Source organism: Pan troglodytes, chromosome 1 (assembly GCF_028858775.2).
Source record: "Pan troglodytes isolate AG18354 chromosome 1, NHGRI_mPanTro3-v2.0_pri, whole genome shotgun sequence".
Classification (NCBI taxonomy): domain Eukaryota; kingdom Metazoa; phylum Chordata; class Mammalia; order Primates; family Hominidae; genus Pan; species Pan troglodytes.
Genome location: NC_072398.2, coordinates 140128556 through 140148106, shown reverse-complemented (window position 1 = coordinate 140148106; position 19551 = coordinate 140128556). Strand labels below are relative to the sequence as shown.

Below are 19551 nucleotides of genomic sequence, written 5' to 3'. Positions count from 1 at the left end.
ACACTTTCCCTTTTGAAGATCCACAAGGCTTTGTTAGGATGTTTTTTCCAGCATTTTCTGTAGTGTCATATTAATTCTCTCTAAATATTAATTCAATATTTATCTTTTTTCTTTTGTTTTTTGGAGACTGAGTCTCACTCTGTCGCCCAGGTGGGGATGCAGTGGCATGATCTTGGCTTACTGCAACCTCCGCCTCTCAAGTTTAAGCAATTCTCCTGCCTCAGCCTCCCAAGTAGGTGGCATTATAGGTGCACGCCACCATGCCCGGCTAATTTTTGTATTTTCAGTAGAGACGGGATATTTCATCATATTGGCCAAGCTGGTCTCAAACTCCTGACCTCAGGCGATCTGCCCACCTCAGCCTCCCATAGTGCTGGGATTACAGGCGTGAGCCAATGCACCCAGTTAATTCAGTATTTATCAAGTGCTCATGTATGAGACACGAATTAGGCACCCTCCAATATATATTCCCAATCTCTCTCTCTCTCTCTCTCTCACTCACACACACACACACACACACACACACACACACACCCCAACCCACATTCCCTAAACTGGATTCAAGCCACTCTATTACCTGGTATCAAACTGTATTTGCTGTTTTAATTCCTATCACTTCTTTATGGGAATATTCTTCTCAAGCATTTTCTGTTCTCAGCCATCCTTTACGGTTCAGTTCAATTTCTATGTTATTCTTTCCCTATACACCATAGGACTTACTGTCTGTAATTGTACTGTCCAATACAGTAACCTCATGTGGCTACTGAATACCTGAAGTCTGGCTAGTCTGAATTGAGATGTGCTTTAAGTATGTAATACTAACAGATTTTGAAGACTTAACATGGTTAAAAAAAGAAAAAATGTAAAATAGTTCAATCATGTTTATATGATGAAATAATAGTATTTAGATACTGGGTTAAATAAAAATCCATTAATAAAATTTCAACTATTTATTTTATTTTTTGATGTGGCTATAGAAAATCTAAAATTGCATTTGTGGCTCAACTTATATTTCTATTGAGCAGTGCTGACCTATACAATCTATTTATAAATGCCCACAAATTACCTTTTTCTTCTTCTTCTTCTTAAACTGATAAATACAAATTGTATATATTTATGGTGTACAACACATTTTGAAATACATATAAATTATGCAATGGTTAAATCTAGCTAATTAACACATGCATTACCTCACATAGTTATATTTTGTGGTGTGAACACTTAAAATGTACTCTCCTAGCAACTTTCAAGTATGCAATATTAACTATAGTTACTATGCCCCACAAATTATCTCTTAACATATAATGTCATCTTCCCGATGAGTGCCAGAATTCAACATTAAGCTTTTTTCTTTTATGAATTAAATATTATATTAGGAATTACTAATAGTAACTAGATAAGTTTTAAGTGCCATTTGATTTTAATATCCCTTTAAGATTTTTAACAAGGAAGTGTAAGGCATTTCAAAGTGTTCAAATATAAAAAAAAAGTTGTTTTCAGATAGCTATAAATTATACAATTTGTCATCTATATTTTACTTATATACAATTCTAAGTCAAATGTCCCACCAGCAAGGATAGATAGCATGATTAAACCTGTAGCAATCCAAATCCCATAAAGTATTCGTTCTGATTAAGCCTGATTTTTTTCATCTTAGTCACTCAGTAAAGGGCAGCATCCATTTTGGTCAACATCATTGTACCAATGTCCAGCAGCCAAGACAAAGAGCCTTTATATGGTGGTATGAATAGACAATGAGAGCAATACGACACCACTTGAAATAAGGGGAGGGAGAAAAATGTTTTTATAATGCTAAGTTTTAAAACTAGGAGATGAAACTTACAAATTGTGTAACAACTAGGTAAAAGGATATATATGTAAGAAGAACAGGAAGGTAGAACAGAAAGGTCTCCTCTCTAGACCTTCTCAAGATATACCTAGGTTCAAACTTGGCTACTCCATTATTAAGTGGATGTGTTTCCTCACATGTAAAGTGGGAATATATACATCACAGGATTATTAAAAGAATATAGTAGACGCTTAATTAATGTCATCTGTCTTTAATACTAATAATTATATAATGGTAATAAGATTATGGGTGACTTCCCCTCCCTCAGTTTCCAAATTGCTGTATTTTTCAAGCATAAATGAAAAACTTACAATTTCATACTAGTACCCCTCCTCAAATGAACCTAAAATTATTTTTACTAGCTGTCTTTGACAAATTTGCTTATAAGCTTAAAATCCGTGTTTGTGCTAGGAGGAGGTTGGTGGTAGAAAGAAAATTAAAGAGGGGGAACTGATAACTTTAACACCATACCAGCACAGACATATACAAAACAAAGTGTGGAGAGGAAAACAGCAAAAGGAAATGCTGTTTGGGAAATTCCCAACTCAGACTATCCAATGAAAAGATTATATTCCACCCTCCTCAATCTAGCTACCTACCAGCCACTCCTCACTCTCATCTTGGGTTTATACGTACATTACAAATACGCATAGCCACTCACCTTCTTCTCTCTACTAATGGTCACCACATGGCCTCACAGTCAAAAATTGAAAGGAGAGTGAAGAAATTCAGCATGTTATAACAAAGACAAACCAATGCACTGGCTGGGAAATAACTTCATTAAAATGTACTCATTCCCAAGTGTATCTACTCATCTGCTGACAGTGCTGGGAATGCATTCCTGAAATATTTAACCTGGTTATAAGATTCTGCTGCTAGAATCAGAGAAGGCACACTTCGATGCCTACCTCTCACTTCCTCTATAACAACCTTGTCTTTATCAGCATGGCTTAAAATGGGACATTAGCAAAAGTATACAACTGCAAATCACTCACAGGTGAAAATCTCAAGTTAAAGTAGAAAGAATAATTAAACAATGGTAATAATAACTATTATTACTCTAACAGGTAACACTTACTTTACTCAGCATTGTATGCCAGAAAGCTAAGGACTTTACATGAATTATGTAATATCAACCCTAAACCTCTTTGAAGATGGTAATTACTAATTCCACTTGCCTAGTGCTCACACAGCTAAATCTGAACCCTGTCAATTTTACTTCAAGGCTTACACTTTTAAACTTTATCATATCCTGCCTCTTTATATATGCATAATTACAATTGCAATTGTGATTCTGTGTGTGTGTGTCTGTGTGTAAAGTATTTGGTGAGTCAGTAGTAAACAAAAGGCAATTAATTCCAACTCTGTGAAGCCTTTTACCCACTTTCACAAACCAACAATAAATTGGGAATTACCCCTCTCCTCCCCAATAAATGGTGCTCTGAAAGTACTAGTTTTACAGTCATACATCACTTAAGCATGGATGTACATTCTGAGAGATGCATTCTTAGGCAATTTGGTCACTGTGCAAACATCACAAAGTGTACTCAAACAAACCTAGATGGTAGAGCCTACTTACACACCTAGGCTACTTGGTATAGCCTATTGTTCCTAGGCTACAACATGCTCCTGTAAAGCATGTTATTGTACTGAATACCACACAAAATTGTAACATAACTGTTTAGTATTTGTGTATCTAAACATAGAACATAAAATACAGTAAAAATACAGTATTATAATCTTATGGGACCACCATCGTAAATGCAGTCCACTATTGACCAAAGAACATCATTATGCTGCACATGACTGTATTTAATATCTTCCTCAAGAAACTAATGAAAGAGATACTTTTAAGTAAAATATTAATCTTTTCAAAAAATTAGATAAAATAATTGATAGACTACAGGTAAACATGCTTTGTAAAGTGTAAAGAATTTTAATCAACATTTTATTAGGTATTTTTAATTTTCAGTTGTCTATTTGGCTCAAAATATACTTATGTTTCTAGAGTTTGTACAAAGTCTTTTTTGTTTGAGACAGGGTCTCACTCTGTCACCCAGGCTAGAGTGCAGTGGCACGGCATCTCTGCTCACTGAAGCCTCTGCCTCCTGGGTTCAAGTGATTCTCCTGCCTCGGCCTCCCAAGTAGCTGGGACTACAGGCACGTACCACCATGCCCAGCTAATTTTTGTATTTTTGGTAGAGACAGGGTTTCATCATGTTGACCAGGCTGGTCTCAAACTCCTGACCTCAAGTGATCCACCCACCTCGGCCTCCCAAAGTGCTGGGATTACAGGTGTGAGCCTCCACACCCGGCCTATATAAACTCTTTTAAAAGCTGTATTTTCAACTTAAAAAAAAGATATACATACCAAAAGGATTAACACATAAAATCTGCCTTCATCACTCTAACCCAGCTTCAATTCTACCAAAATCTAGGCTAACAGAATTAAGTTTCAAGGAACAAATCATTTTATCTTTATTTTTACTTACAAAATCTCAGTTCAAAGGATTCCAAATGAAATGGGAAGACCACAGCTAGCAGACAGAAGAGGTAGGGCCAAGATTAGTAGGAGAGGGGAAAGAAAATCTCTCAGAAACGCTAATCTTAATCCAGTCTCACTTTCTCCCAACCAAGAGAAGTGTGCACTGCTGCTACTTCTGCCCTGGCAGGCTCCTCCTCCTCTTACTCTTGAAATCCTCTGCTTTTTTCCTCCTGGAAAGGTACTCTCACAGGGCTGTTTTTCTTCCTAACATCTCTCAATTGTCAAAGGATTTCTTATCTTGAAAGTAAAAGAATAAAAATATACTAACTTTCCATAATCACATAAGAGTTCCCAGGAAGTTCAAAAAGGATAGTAACTCCTGCCAGGTGCGGTGGCTCACGCCTGTAATCCCAGCACTTTGGGAGGCCAAGGCGGGTGAATCACCTGAGGTCAGGAGTTCGAGACCAGCCTGGCCAACATGATGAAACCCCATCTCTACTAAAAATACAAACATTAGCCAGGTGTGGTGGCCGGCGCCCGTAATCCCAGCTACTTGAGAGGCTGAGACAGGAGAATCACTTGAACCTGAGAGGCGGAGGTTGCAGTGAGCCAAGATTGCACCACTGCACCCGCGCCTGGGAAACAGACCGAGACTCCGTCCCCCAACCAAAAAGAAAGAAAAAGAAAGGATAGTAACTCCATGGTTCAACTTGGCAGATCTGCAAAAAAAATTATAATGCAGCAACTAAGGCCTTAGAGACAAGAAAACACCTTTTTCATGGAAACTTCCTCTCCCTGAAGAAAGATAGAATTTAATTTAGAGTCTTACTACCCTCTGGGTCTCCTGTGATCTTCATGTTTGTTTCTTAACGGGAAGAGGAGAAATCTTTTAGCCAACCAGCAGGGTGAGCTAGTGCTAGCATCAGTTCCATGATTCTCAAATCTCCCAAAACTCAGTGGTGTGAACAGCTTGCACTATTAACAGCAGCTATTTATTTCCCTCTAATAAACCTGAATCAAAAACACCACTTCTAGAACTGCTTCAGTTAATGCTATACCTGACAACTTTACTCAATATTTACAGATTCTCCATATACGAAATAGACATTGTCTCTACCAGAAAGATTAATAAGTGTAAATAAAAGCTCATTTGAATATGTATCCATAGTATTACAGTATCCACTCTTCATTCTCGTTTTATTTTACAAGGTTACTAATTTAAAACATTTAGAAAACAGTTTAAAAAATGGCTAAAACAAGTGCTCTATAAAATCAGGGTTAGATAACTCAACATGCCAATTTCTCCATTTGCTGCAAGCTACAATCGTCTTAAGACCTGACTGAAAAGCCTTCCCAAGAATAAGATTCACTTTTCCTTCCAGAATCACATCTTGAGAAAATGGTCTAAATAAGTAACACTAAAAAACAGTATTTAGGATGACAGAAAAAAAATGGACCTGACCTTTCTCTAGATTGCAGATATCCCACCACTTCTATTCTCTTTGAAACTTTCTTTTCTCCTCCTGCTACCCATTAACAGTCTCAATTCAACCAAAACACTCTTATAACTTGAATGACAAACTAAAACTGGAAAATGTTTAAGGTTGGCAGGTGACAGACCACTTTATAACTACAAATAACCTGAAAGTGACTCTAATTTTCACAAAATGAAAGTGTAAGTAAATCCACTCACATAATGTTGAAAATTATAAAACAGCTTATCAACTTACAAAAATCAGTAATTTAAAAGCACCTTATATGACCCATAAAAACTTTAAAAACCTTAAAACAATTTAACTTTTTGCTAAATCTGACATTCAAAGAAGTTAAAGATCACTATAGGGTCCCACCATAAATGACTGTCACTACTTGTTCAATTTCCTAACAGACCTTAGAGGTACCACTCAGTAGAAGTAGTAGTCTTAAAAAGTTGTTTTAAAGAAAGGGAACATTCTGAGTGGCACATTCGTTTATCCAACCAAAACACTATTACAAAATGAAAGACACCATTATTTTCAGCATTGATCTCATTTCTTTTCCTACATAGTAACTGGCAATAACAGCAGTTATTTCAAACTTTCAAAGAAATTTATCAAGTCCCTGGTTGTTGTTTTTTAATTTTTCAATTTCTGGGTCAAGACTGCATTTGGAAAACCTTAAAATTCAAAAGCAACATTGCTCTGAAACTATCTGATATTTCTGTATTTTGTACCTGATTTTGTTTCACTGAAAGTCACTTTAAAAACCAAGTTACCACAGAATATGAAAGTTTTTTTGTTTTTTTGTTTTGAGATGTAGTCTCGCTGGGTCACCAGACTGGAGTGCAGTGGCACGATCTCAGCTCACTGCAACCTCTGCCTTCCGGGTTCAAGTGATTCTCCTGCCTCAGCCTCCCGAGTAGCTGGGACTATAGGCACCACCACGCCCAGGAAATTTTTACATTTTTAGTAGAGACGGGGTTTCACCATGTTAGCCAGGATGGTCTCGATCTCTTAACCTCGTGATCTGCTCGCCTCAGCCTCCCAAAGTGCTGGGATTACAGGCGTGAGCCACCGTGCCAGGCCAATATGAAAGTTTTTAACTTATTGTCACAGAAGTTCTCATGAACCTAACAATATTTAATTAACAAGTATTCTCAATAACATTCCCTTGTTTTTTTAACCATTAGTTGTAGATATTCACCTTCTCATCCCAGCAATATGACAAATACAAACAGCAATGGGTAGAGGCTGAAAGGCAATTTTCCATTATGCCACTAACTTAATCATCTCTGGTCCTCAATATATTGTAAAAGAGGAGGGTAAGAGCAGTTGTTCTTTGATATTTCTTCCACTGTAAAACTTTATGATCCAGGAATACATTTGCTAATGTTAATGCATTTCCTATTCATTAATACAAGACTGTTCTGTATTAGAAGCTAAAAAAAGAGAAAATATATATCTGAAAAGAACAAGGAAATGAAAGTTAACTAATGTTGAAAAATTCAAATTTCAGTTTGAACACAGAGATCTACACAGTGATCTAATGTGTTTAAATATCCCTCCAACCAAGGAATTCTGTTAATTGCCAACACAAAACATTAGGTGTTTCAAAATTTTGTACTTCATGAGTTAATACCAACACAAAGTATGATATAATTGCAGTATAACTTTAATTTGTTAGAAATTGTAAGACTTTTAAAAGCAATACATACCACTGCATTAATACTAATCAAGCTTTATGCTTCACCAATTAAAATGTCTAGGCTAGATTACAGCCTTATTATAAAAACAAGGTTTTCCTTAGCAAGCCTACCAAAATGCAAGATTACTGCCATCAAGTTCCCTAGATACTTACACATGCCACTGAAGGCAAACAGCCAGGTTTCCTTTCTTTGAGAAACTTTAGTTGTCTATTTTTTGAAATGTTTTCCTTCTCATGGGACCAAAAAATGTTTACAACTAAAGCAAACTACTGCAGGGAGGGAATACACAATTAAAACAAATCTACCATCCAGATGCAACAAGCGTGGAATTAGTCAGGACTGGACAGGATAGTCGGCGGTGTTGTGATACTTCTGTTGAAATTATTAACAAGACAAAACCATCATTCGCCCCCAATTATGTTTATCCCCTCGTTGAGTTTGATGATCACACAAAATCTGTAGTCTAAATATAAACGTTTTTATATTCAAAGTCAATATTCAAGAAAACTTTTCCACTAATGTTGCTAAACCATAGATGGATCCCAACAAGAGTTGTCTGTAGAAGTCTCGTAACAAGTAACCTTTAGCTCCACCACCTAAGTTTCCAATCACTGAGAAGAGTCTGGGACAACTCATCTTCAGGTTCACGGGAGAAGTGGAGCACACCTGCTTTCCTCTGGCAGAGTAACTTCCCAGGGACACAAAGGCCAGAGAATCAGACCTGGAGAGGCAAAAAGCTTTAGCTGGACACCCACCAAGCCCCTGGCAACCCAAACACTTCGAGCGATTTACCTCTTGCTGTTACTTCCCAGGCACCTAGCCGCATAAGATCTTGCAGGACGGGGGGAGGAGAGGGCTATGCGGTCCTGTCCCAAATAAGGGGAGGGGTGTAGACAGTTAATGCCAGAGCCAGCGTTTCTGGCCACAACCGAGCAGCCTCAACGAGAGGGGTTGGTGACTGCTCTCGGCCCGCCCCGTTACTCAGTGCATTGCAATGGCGACCGCCAGGCTCCCCAAGCCGCCTGATCTCGGCCCCTTCCCCCTACTGCTCACTGGCTGCTCGACTTCATGTGACTAAACAAAACCCCCAAGTCTAGTGCCCAGCTCAGCCCCTTTGTGTCCGCTACCGGATCCTCCGACGCCGCAGCGGAAAGCCCCCCCCCCCATCCCCCCGCCGAGTCCCGCCCCGCGGCGGCGGCCGCCGCTCACCTCAGGCTCCGTGGCCCCCAGCGACCGCCGCGGCCGCCGCCTCCCCGAACCCGGGGCCCGGGCTCCTTGTGTAGCACCAACTCCGCCTCCTCGGCCGCCGCCGCCATCTTAGCCTGTGCGGCAAAATGCGTCCTTTTGGATGGCTGGGACCCAGCCTAGGGCGTAGCTCCCCGGGCCCGAGAGCCGGAGGCCGGGTCCCCCAAGTTCTTCCGCCACCCTCAGTCCCGCCGCTGCCACAGCCCAGAGGCCCGAAACCCACTCGGGTCCCAGCGAATCTGACCAAATAACCCCTGAAACTCACAGTTTGGTGCCGTGTGCGTCAAACCGGGGCGACGTTGGGAGCGCGCGGCGTCCCCGCGTCACACGCCGCTCTGTACGCTACTCGGCTCCAGCGGCCCCCCTCCGCTCCCCGCTTTTCGCCTCCAGCCCCGGTTCCCACGGCGCAGGCGCGCTGCTTTCCCGCCTCTGCCGGGCTGCGGGCCGCGGGGGTGGCCAGCGAGGAGCTCCCGGGAAGCTTCGCGCTGGTGGAGCGTCTGGGCCAATTAGACAAACGGGGGCAGCGGAAACAGTGCACCACTGTTCTCGGGTGCCAGAAACCAAACAAGGTCACCTCCCCCAGCGCTGACCTAATCACTCCCAAGGAGGTTCCCGCCCCAAAGTAGGCACGCTCCAAATATGGTGGTGCCCAAACTCTGCAAGACCCAAGCACTAGGCATGCCTAGGCCCTTTAAGGTGGAACAGGCCCAGGTTTGAGTTCCACGATCACGAGCGTGCAAAAATCTCTGTTATTTTCCTCTTGTTGAGGAAAACAGCAATATTTGCCAATCACAACTGTGGAGTAATGGCAGAGGGAAGGTTTTAGGATCTTAAGGGGGCAGATTGTTGGGAGTTGCTTGATGGCCAGGCAAAGCATCAAGTGTGACATCTCAGTTACCCGGACAGCCTGCCCTGAAAGGTGGCCGAGGTTTGCTCCAGTTTGACTCTCTGAGGATACTCTCTCCCTGCATTACTGAAAGTGTCGTGGTTCTACGAATTAAAGTTATATAAGAAGCATGTGAGATGCTGGTTAACCCTTCAGAGAATCAGTCCCGAGAGGGTTCTGGAAATTTTCATTTTTAACAAGACTTCACCACAGGATCCTGGGGGCAGAGAAACACTGAGTGGGCTATTCTTTTGGTTTTCGACTGAGCCAACGAGAAACTGCTAACATGTTTAAGATTAACCAAGAGTTCTTGAGAAATCTACTGGTCCCGCCTTAATTATTTGGCTTCTCTGAACCTCTGTTTACTCATTTAAAAATTTAAAAATAAAAAAGTTTTCCTTAGTTGTACAGCTGTCATTACTGTCAAACCCTCAAGATGTTATTGACATTCGGAAGAATATACCATAACTGCATTTATTTGACAAGAATGAGAAACATTCTTTTTCCTATAGAATGATGCCTTCAGCAACAGCAAACGTAGATTCCAAACAACAAATATTTGACTAAACACATTAATTGCTTCATTACTTAATAGCTAACACTTTTGAGTGCTTACTGTGTACCAGGCATTGTTCTAACTTGCTCGATTTCATTGTAACCCAATGAGACAAAGAGAAGTAAGGTGATTTTCTCGAAGTCATACAGTTCTTTGGGCTCTTTAAAATGCAAATCTCCTGTCTTCATTTACACAAATGTGTAAACAATAAAATATAAATACGTATATATTTGCAGTCAATGGGGGAGGGGTGCCCTTTGGATCATTTCGTTTGCAGAATCCATTAAAATTGGACATTCTCAGTTTACTATTGGACTTACTACAAAATATTATGCACTATGGAAATTCTTACATTATATCACTGTAAAAGCAGTTACTAAGAAAATAACTGTTATTAATGTATACCACTGACTAATGTGCAGACAAATCACACAAGCAAATAGAATCATTCAGAACTCAGCCATGATCAGGAACTTGTCTCACTAATGAAGCTGTTTTTTACACTAGAACTCAGCAACTGAAGTGTAATACTGTGGAAGTCATAATAGCAGTAAAAGTAATCATAGTAATTATAATAGTAGAAGTAGTAATAGTTGATGAAACGCTGTACAAAATGGATCTCAAAAGCTTCTATGAATGGCAGAAAATATAATGACAGACAGCTTGAATAAGGTAATGCGAAAAGAAAAAAAAATACATGTGAGTTCTCTGTCTAGCCGCAGATGTGGGTCTCTGTTCTGCAGGATGGGGTTTGTAAAAGTTATTAAGAATAAGGCCTACTTTAAGAGATATCAAGTGAAATTTAGAAGACGACGAGAGGGTAAAACTGATTACTATGCTCAGAAACACTTGGTGATACAGGATAAAAATGAATACAACACACCCAAATACAGGATGATAGTTCGTGGAACAGAGATATCATTTGTCAGATTGCTTATGCATGTATAGAGGGGGATATAATAGTCTGCACAGCATATGTACACGAACTGCCAAAATATGGTGTGAAGGTTGACCTGACAAATTATGCTGCAGCGTATTGTACTGACCTGGGGCTGGACCGCAGACTTCTCAATAGGTTTGACATGGACAAGATCTATGAAAGCCAAGTGGAGGCAACTGGCGATGACTACAATGTGGTAAGCATTGATGGTCAGCCAGGTGCCTTTACCTGCAATTAGGATGCAGGCCTTGCCAGAACTACTACTGGCAGTAAAGTTTTTGGCACTCTGAAGGGAGCTGTGCATGGAGGCTTGTCTGTCCCTCACAGTACTAAATGATTCCCTGGTTATGATTCTGAAAGCAAGAAATTTAATGCAGAAGTACACAGGAAGCACATCATGGGCCACAATGTTGCAGATTATATGTGCTACTTAATGGAAGAAGATGAAGATGATTACAAGAAACAGTTCTCTCAATACATGAAGAACAGTGTAACTCCAGACATGATGGAAGAGATGTGTAAGAAAGCTCATGCTGCTATACGAGAGAGTCCAGTCTGTGAAAAGAAGCCCAAGAAAGAAGTTAAAAAGAAAAGTGGAACCGACCCAAAATGTCCCTTGCTCAGAAGAAAGATTGGGTAGCTCAAAAGAAGGCAAGCTTCCTCAGAGCTCAGGAGCAGGCTGCTGAGAGCTAAACCAAACAATTTTCTATGAGGATTTTTCAGATAAAGACAATAAACTTATGGACAGAAAAAAACATACAGGCAACTGAAAAAATCCAAAGACAAGTTATGTGGCTCAGTGCCAAAATATTTAAGGAAATCACAGTTGAGAATGAAAGTCAAGATGTGGAAAACAGTTTGGGAGAAAATTCATAACACATTGTGAATAAAATGATGCTCCAATGAATACACCTGGTAAATGTTTTAAAGAAATAAAAAGCAAGATGCTGCTACTGGTTTTTGTTGCTGTTGTTGTTTTTAAACTTTTATTTTAGGTTCAGGAGTACATATGCAGGTTTGCTATATAGGTAAACTCATGTCACTGGGGTTTTGCACAGATTATCTCATGACTCAGGTACTTAGCCTAGTACCCAGTAGTTATTTTTTTCTGATCCTCTCCCTCCTCCCACCATCCACCCTCAGGTGGGCCCTAGTGTGTGTTGTTCCCTCCCTTGTGTCCCTGTGTTCTCATCATTTTGCTCCCACTTATAAGTGAGAACATGCAGCCTTTGGTTTTCTATTCCTGAATTAGTTTGCTAAGAATAATGGCCTCCAGCTCCATCCAAGTTCCTGCAAAGGACATGATCTCATTCTTTTTATGGCTGCATAGTATTCCATGGTATATATATACCACATTTTCTTTATCCAGTCTACCACTAATGGGCATTTAGGTTAATTCCAAGTCTTGGCTATTGTGAGGGATACTTCAGTGAGCATACACATGAATGTGTCTTTATGGTAGAATGATTTATATTCCTTTGGGTATATACCTAGTAATAGGATTGCTGGGTTAAATGGTAGTTCTGTTTTCAACTCTTTGAGAAATTGCCACACTGCTTTTCACAACAGTTGAACCAATTTACACTCCCAACAGCATATTAGTGTTCTCTTTTCTCTGCAACCTCACCAGCATGTTATTTTTTGACTTTTTAATAATGTGGCTACTGTTAATATGTTAAAATCTGACCATATTAACACAGTGTATGAATCTATTAGTGATTACCAGATTATCAGTGAATGGAATTACCTGATAAAAAACATAAAGTGGCCGGGCACGGTGGCTCATGCCTGTAATCCCAGCACTTTGGGAGGCCGAGGCGGGCAGATCACGAGGTCAGGAGATCGAGACCACCCTGGCTAACACGGTGAAACCCTGTCTCTACTAAAAATACAAGAAATTAGCCGGGCGTGGTGGCGGACGCCTGTAGTCCCAGCTACTTGGGAGGCTGAGGCAGGAGAATGGCGTGAACCCGGGAGGCGGAGCTTGCAGTGAGCCGAGATCGCGCCACTGTACTCCAGCCTGGGTGACAGAGCAAGACTGCGTCTCAAAAATAAATAAATAAATAAATAAATAAATAAATAAAAGTAAGTTGTGGTCTCAAATGACTTGCTCAAAAAGAAAATGCAGTTCAGTTTTGGATAAAAACAAATAATTCTCCTCATTCCAATGCTTTATAATTCCAAGCAAAAAGAAAGAAATGAAACATTAATCTACTAGTAATAAAGTCAAATCAAGTTTGGATTTTGCTCAGTATCCCACTAGTTCTGGATCAACCTCTTAATACCAAAACTGTAAAGCAAGTCACTCTTGTGGAACTGCAAATAGTTCAGTATGTTTGTTCATTGGAGTGGGGGTAGGGAGGATGTGTGGAGTAGAAAGAGAGATGATGTAAACAGAAACCAAGTTTTGTATTTATTTTTGTTCCACGCTGACCTGAGCACAGAGCTTTACACATAGCAGGTATGCGATAAATAATTCCGTTCAGTTCAACCAACATTCGTTGATTGTTTACTCTATGCAAGGTACTGCACTAGGCACTGTCAGAAAAAAATGAATAAGACAGTTCCTTGAAGCTATTCAATAAATACTGTTGAATGAATGCAGTGCTTTTATACTTCAAAGAAAGAGCTAGACAAAAAGGTACAATCAACTCTCAATTTACCAGGGAATGGAGGACATAAGGAATAGATAATAAAGTTCTCCAAATCTCAGTTAAAAACAAAGGCTCATAAAACATAGTACAAAATAGATTTAGTATACACATATTTAATGAAAATTATATCTAATATTCAGAAACACATTTGCTATTCTACTCAGCATATCATTATGCATGCCCCCTGGAGGATGTGAAGGTAAATAGAACACACTCAGCTCTCAAATATTTTGTGGTGGAATGGATCAAAAGTTGCATGTTCATGTGCATGTGCAACTTGCGTGTTAAAGTTGACAAAGAAAGAGATCAGCTCATTGTTCAATTGGTGCTTCACCTAGTGATGATAATGCTGTGGTATCATTTTCCTCTGGAGTTTGGCTCTTAGCTTTGCAGGTTGAGAATCAGTTGAACCAGAGTTGATCAAGCGCAGATTGATGAAATGCGTAAGAGATTAATAAGTAAATCAAATGCTGATATATTAATTTACAGTAAAATTTTTGACTGCCAATCATAATGGAATACCTAAGCAGACTGGTCAGCACATTCCCTCTCTGTAGAGAAGGATGCTAGGAACACCAATTTACTTGCTTGATGAGCATAGAATTAGATGAATATGATCTCAGCAGATGGTATCATGAAACTTTGATAGCAAATTGCACTCTGCCATGATGATGTACCTGTCAAGGGAACTTGGACGGTTTAGTCTGCTTTCACCAGGACAATAACTCTTTTAAGAGTTAAAATCTTTCTTTTAAGATATATAACATACAAACCACAAGAAGATGAAGTATTTATAATCCATATTTCATCAATTCTATGACTTTTAAAAAAAATGTTGTAACATTTCAAATTGTGTCTTACAATCATAATTTGTAATTACCAGTTTTTTCTTTCGTAGGGGTTCATAAAATAAGGGCACACCTTTCAGTGGTATCTTAGAATCTAATGGAATATGATAATTGCATGACTTTTTTTAAACTCCCTTACTTCTGTTTTGGTAAATTGCCTTTCATCAACTTAGTAGTTGCCCCACTACATCAGTACTTACACAGCCTAAGTTCAAAAACTATGTCAAGCTTTATTTTCCTCAATTCATATTCTGATCAGGCTGTCGTAATTGAGCTAAGTTCCCAAGGGATACAGGACACTGGAGGATAGTTCATCCACAGATGTATTCTTAGCTTCTAAAGTAACCCAGACTTGGCTGTGTGCAGTGGCTCACGCCTGTAATCCCAGCACTATGGGAGGCCGAGGCGGACAGATCACCTGAGGTCAGGAGTTCGAGACCAGCCTGGACAACATGGTGAAACCCTTTCTCTACTAAAATACAAAAATTAGCCAGGTGTGGTAGCAGGCGCCTGTAATCCCAGCTACTCAGGAGGCTGAGGCAGGAGACTCACTTGAACCCAGAAGGTGGAGGTTGCAATGAGCTGAGATTGCACCACTGTACTCCAGCCTGGGCAACAGAGTGAGACTCCATCTCAAAAAATAAAAAATAAAGTAACCCAGATTTCACTGGGTTTTGTCATCCCTTTTTACTGCAGGACCCTTAAAATGCCTGCAAAGTCTCTTAAGGGGGCATTTGTACTTAGGAACAGGTCCTATTAGCTACCTCATTCCCTCTCTGATTTGGCAAGCCATCTGCTGTGGCTACTGATGAGCCTTCTGCTGGAAACAACTGCATTCCACATGGCAGCACCATTTTATTGCCAGGCATCAATATGGCCATAGCTAACAATCTAGAATATATATGGTACTAAGTAAGCCATTATTGGAGTCTCTAGTCTAAGCTTTTACTTTTATGGACTGTTTTCTAAATGTGTCACTTAATATGTGTTGGGCTTTATAATAGTCACTGTAGAGACTACAGAGAAAAATCTACAGGGTCACTATGTACAGTTGTGGAGTTTGTACACAGTACAAAGATGCCAAGTAGGTGAATGGAGGCTGAAACTCAACCTGTTCCTTATTCACCAGCTCATGCCCCCTAGTGCAGGGCTGAATCCATCCGCAAGAAAGAGTGCCATTTTCTTCTGGCAAGGATACTTCTTATGAAGCAATCCTTGACCCCATGAGTCTGTAACAGCCTGTTTCTAATTCTTCTGCATAGAGAGTTACCTTCCCAATCCCTCTGCCCAGAGAGAGTCTTTCTCTAATCCCTCTTCCCTACTTCACACAGAGGGAATTGATATGCTACTGGGCCCTAATTACTCAGTCTCTATCTTCAAGGAGCTTACAGTCTAATGGGGGAAGATAAAGAAAAAAAACCATTGTGACACATGTGATAAGGATGAGCTAGAAATAGGCATCCAGTAGGACCTTGGGAACACCAAGAGGGAGTCCTAACCCAGTCTAGTGGACCAGGGAAGGCTTCTGGACGATGCCTTCTCTGCCTAGAATCATCTTCCCACTCCTTCACCTGGGCTAATTCCTACTCATTCTTCAAGTTTCAGTTAAATATCCCTTTGATTAAGTTCCTTAGTTTTGGATAGCTAATATCAACAATCCTTTGACCAATTTTATAGGTTACCCAAATGTAGGCCAATTTGTGATTATCTATTTACATATACATATATGTAGATTATATATGTATATATAATTTATATTTAAATGCATATATTTGTATATACATATATATAATCTACATGTATGCATATATAGATAATCACAATATATGCATATATAAATGCAAATATATATACATATAAGACCTGTGTGTATATAATATACATATAAATTATGTATATACAAATATTTATGTATGTATATTTATATATAAATATAATATACATAAGTATGTGTACATATATTTACATATATGCTTTCCTTCTTGGCATATGCCTGCCTGTACATTCATTTTTTTATTTTTTATTTTTTTGAGAAGGAGTTTCACTCTGTAGCCCATGCTGGAGTACAATGGTGCAATCTCGGCTCACTGCAACCTCCACCTCTTGGGTTCAAGCAATTCTCCTGCCTCAGCCTTGCGAGTAGCTGGGATTACAGGTGCACACCACCATGCCCGGCTAATTTTTGTATTTTTGGTAGAGACGGGGTTTCACCATGTTGGCCAGGCTGGTCTCAAACTCCTGACCTCAAGTGATCCACCTGCCTCGGCCTCCCAAAGTGCTGGGATTACAGGCGTGAGCCACCACGCCCGGCCCCACCTGCATTTTAAGTTAACCACTGTGGGCCTGCCTTGATCCTTCAGCAGTCCCAATTAATGTAATTGGCTGATTGGATTCACCTGGGCTTCTGTCAGAGCCACTTTCCGTCACCCTCTTACCTCATACTCAAAAACCACTCAGTGCTTCTTTTGTTATACTTATCTCATGTGTACATAAACCCCACTATAACTGAACAACTGGAATCTAAAAATTCAGTTTCACAAATTACAAGGTCATATTATTATGAGATTAATGAAATGATTGGAGTGATCCCACATAGTTTGCTGGAGAGCACCAAGTGTCTGGCTGTGTGACCAAAATCCATTCTGGTCTCAGCTAGAGTTCGGAGCCGTCTGCTGGTACTTGACTTCTCCAGCTTAAATAAATATACAGGGGATAACTCTAGGCTCTATGACTAGCTGGGAATTACAGAATCATAGCACTGATTCCAGGAATCTCTGGGCTTCTTGACAGCCATTTGATCTGTCTAATACAGGCAGATTGGGCTGGGAGAATACTGGGAATGCAGAGTCCCACTTCCTGGGTGTGCAGAGGTCCACTTCACCTTGTCTTCCCATCCAAGATAGGAACTTCAACCCACCACATTGAAAACGGGAACTGGGGAGAGGGCAGGATGAATAGCCAGATGTATTAAAATTGGTTTTGCATTGTCAGGGAACATAATTTCACCATGTTATTTCTACATTATTGTACATGTGGATTTTACTATAATTACTTGTTTAATGACTACCTCCTCCTCTAGACTCTATGCTACGTGAAGATAAGGGCCCTATTAATCTTGTTTCTTACAGTGCAGGGCATTTCTTAGCTCACATTAGTTGCTTAATAAAAATTTGTTAAATTAAATCGATGTCATATCTAAGAGAAGACATAAAATACTTTTTTTTTCCTTTTTTTTTTTTTTAAAGATAGCATCTCTCTCTGTTACCCAGGCTGGAGTGCAGTGGCATGATCATGGCTCACTGCAGCTTCGACCTCCCAGGTTCAATCAATCCTCATGACAGCCTCCTGAGTCGCTGGGACTATAGGCACACGCCACCACGCCCAGCTAATTTTTAAATTTTTCTGTAGAGTTGGGGTTTTGCCATGTTGCCCAGGCTGGTCTTGAACTCCTGGGCTACCCACCTAGACCTCCCAAAGTGCTGGGATTACAGGCATGAGCCACTGGGACTAGTGAAGACCTAAAAGACTTTTAAAAGCTAGTTGGGGGGAAAGAGTAGGGGTAAAGATATTCTTCGCAGAGGGAAACATGAAAAAAGTATAAGAAGTACAAGAGAGTATGCCATGTTTAGGGAATGGTAAGTAATTCACAAAACCAGAGTATACATGCAAGAAGTGGCAAGAGTAGGCGTGGTAAGAAATGAAACTGGAAAGAGAAGCAGAAGTTGGATTGCTAAGGACAAGGAACTTGGACTTGATCCTAAGGGCAATGGGAAACCATTGAGGGATCTTAAAAGGAAATTAAATGGTAAAATTTGCACTTTAGAAATATATACAATGTATTGAAGAGGTAAAACTGGATGCAGAGAGAAGAGTAGGTTATTTATGCAGCTTGTACCTGCATAATCATAGCACATGTTACAGGAAGCTGCCCTGCCCTCCGCTTGCATGGAGAGGTAGTGCTCAGCAGCCCTGCTTTGCACTCTGCAAAACTGCTCTCCCCAACACTTAGCTACATCTGACTGGACACGGGATGGGCACCTGATCCGAAGGAAACTAATCCATAGGCTGGCAAGTGGTCTATGACATGGCCAGCATGGAAAATAGTAATCAAGATAGTGTGGTATTAACATTAAGATAGGCAAATAGATCAATAAAAGAAAATAGAGGGTCCAGAAATAGACCCACAATTACATGGTCAATTAAATTTCAGCAAAGGTACAAAGGCAATTCAATAGAGAAAGGATAGTCTTTTCAACAAATGATACTGGAAAAATTAAATATCCATATGTAAGAAATTGAAATTTGATTCATATACTAAAATTAACTCAAAACAAATTATAGACCTAATCTAAAACCTAGACCAAAAAAAATTTAGGAGAAAATCTTTGTGAGCTTGGGCTAGGCAAAAATTTTTGAGAAATGTCACCAAAAGCACAATTCATGAAAGAAAAAGTTGTTAAAATCAACTTCATTGAAATTTAGAATTTTTGCTCCTTAAAAGACTTAGAGAATGAAAGGACAACCCCAGACTACGAAAAAATATTTGCAAATTACACAACTGATAAGGGACTTGTATCCATAATATATAAAGAATTCTCAAAACACAATAAGTAAATACATAACCTAATAAAAAATGGACAAACGAATGAACAGGCACTTCACCAAAAAAGATATAATGGTGTAAAAAAAAAAAAGCACATGAAAAATACTCATTAGTCATTCGAGAAATGTAAATTAAAACTCCAAATGAGATATCATTACACATCTGAATGAGAATGGCTAAAAATAACAAGACCAACAATACCAAGTGTTGTCAAGGATGTATAACAACTAGAACTCTAGCACACTGCTTATGGGAATGTAAAATGGTACAACCACTTTAGGAAAAAGCTTGGTAGTTTCTT

The 19551-nt window shown here is 39.7% G+C and overlaps 1 protein-coding gene and 1 pseudogene across 12 annotated transcripts in view; one reads left to right on the top strand and one right to left on the bottom strand.

Moving 5' to 3' along the window:
• Positions 1–9478, bottom strand: part of ZNF644 (zinc finger protein 644) — a 113184-nt gene extending 103706 nt beyond the window's left edge. For 2 of the 12 annotated variants that reach the window (XM_016922298.4, XM_054684884.2), the window contains exons 1-2: positions 9029–9329; positions 8311–8384 (exon numbers count right to left, since the gene is read on the bottom strand). The gene's annotated coding sequence lies outside the window, so the exon portion shown is untranslated. Of the gene's footprint in view, positions 1–8310; positions 8676–9028 lie in introns of those variants that run through there. The other 10 variants (XM_016922264.4, XM_016922299.4, XM_063799705.1 and 7 more) reach the window with 7 other exon arrangements.
• Positions 9479–10932: 1454 nt separating this feature from the next.
• LOC744449 (large ribosomal subunit protein uL18-like) lies at positions 10933–11853 on the top strand (annotated as a pseudogene).
• Positions 11854–19551: the final 7698 nt, after the last annotated feature.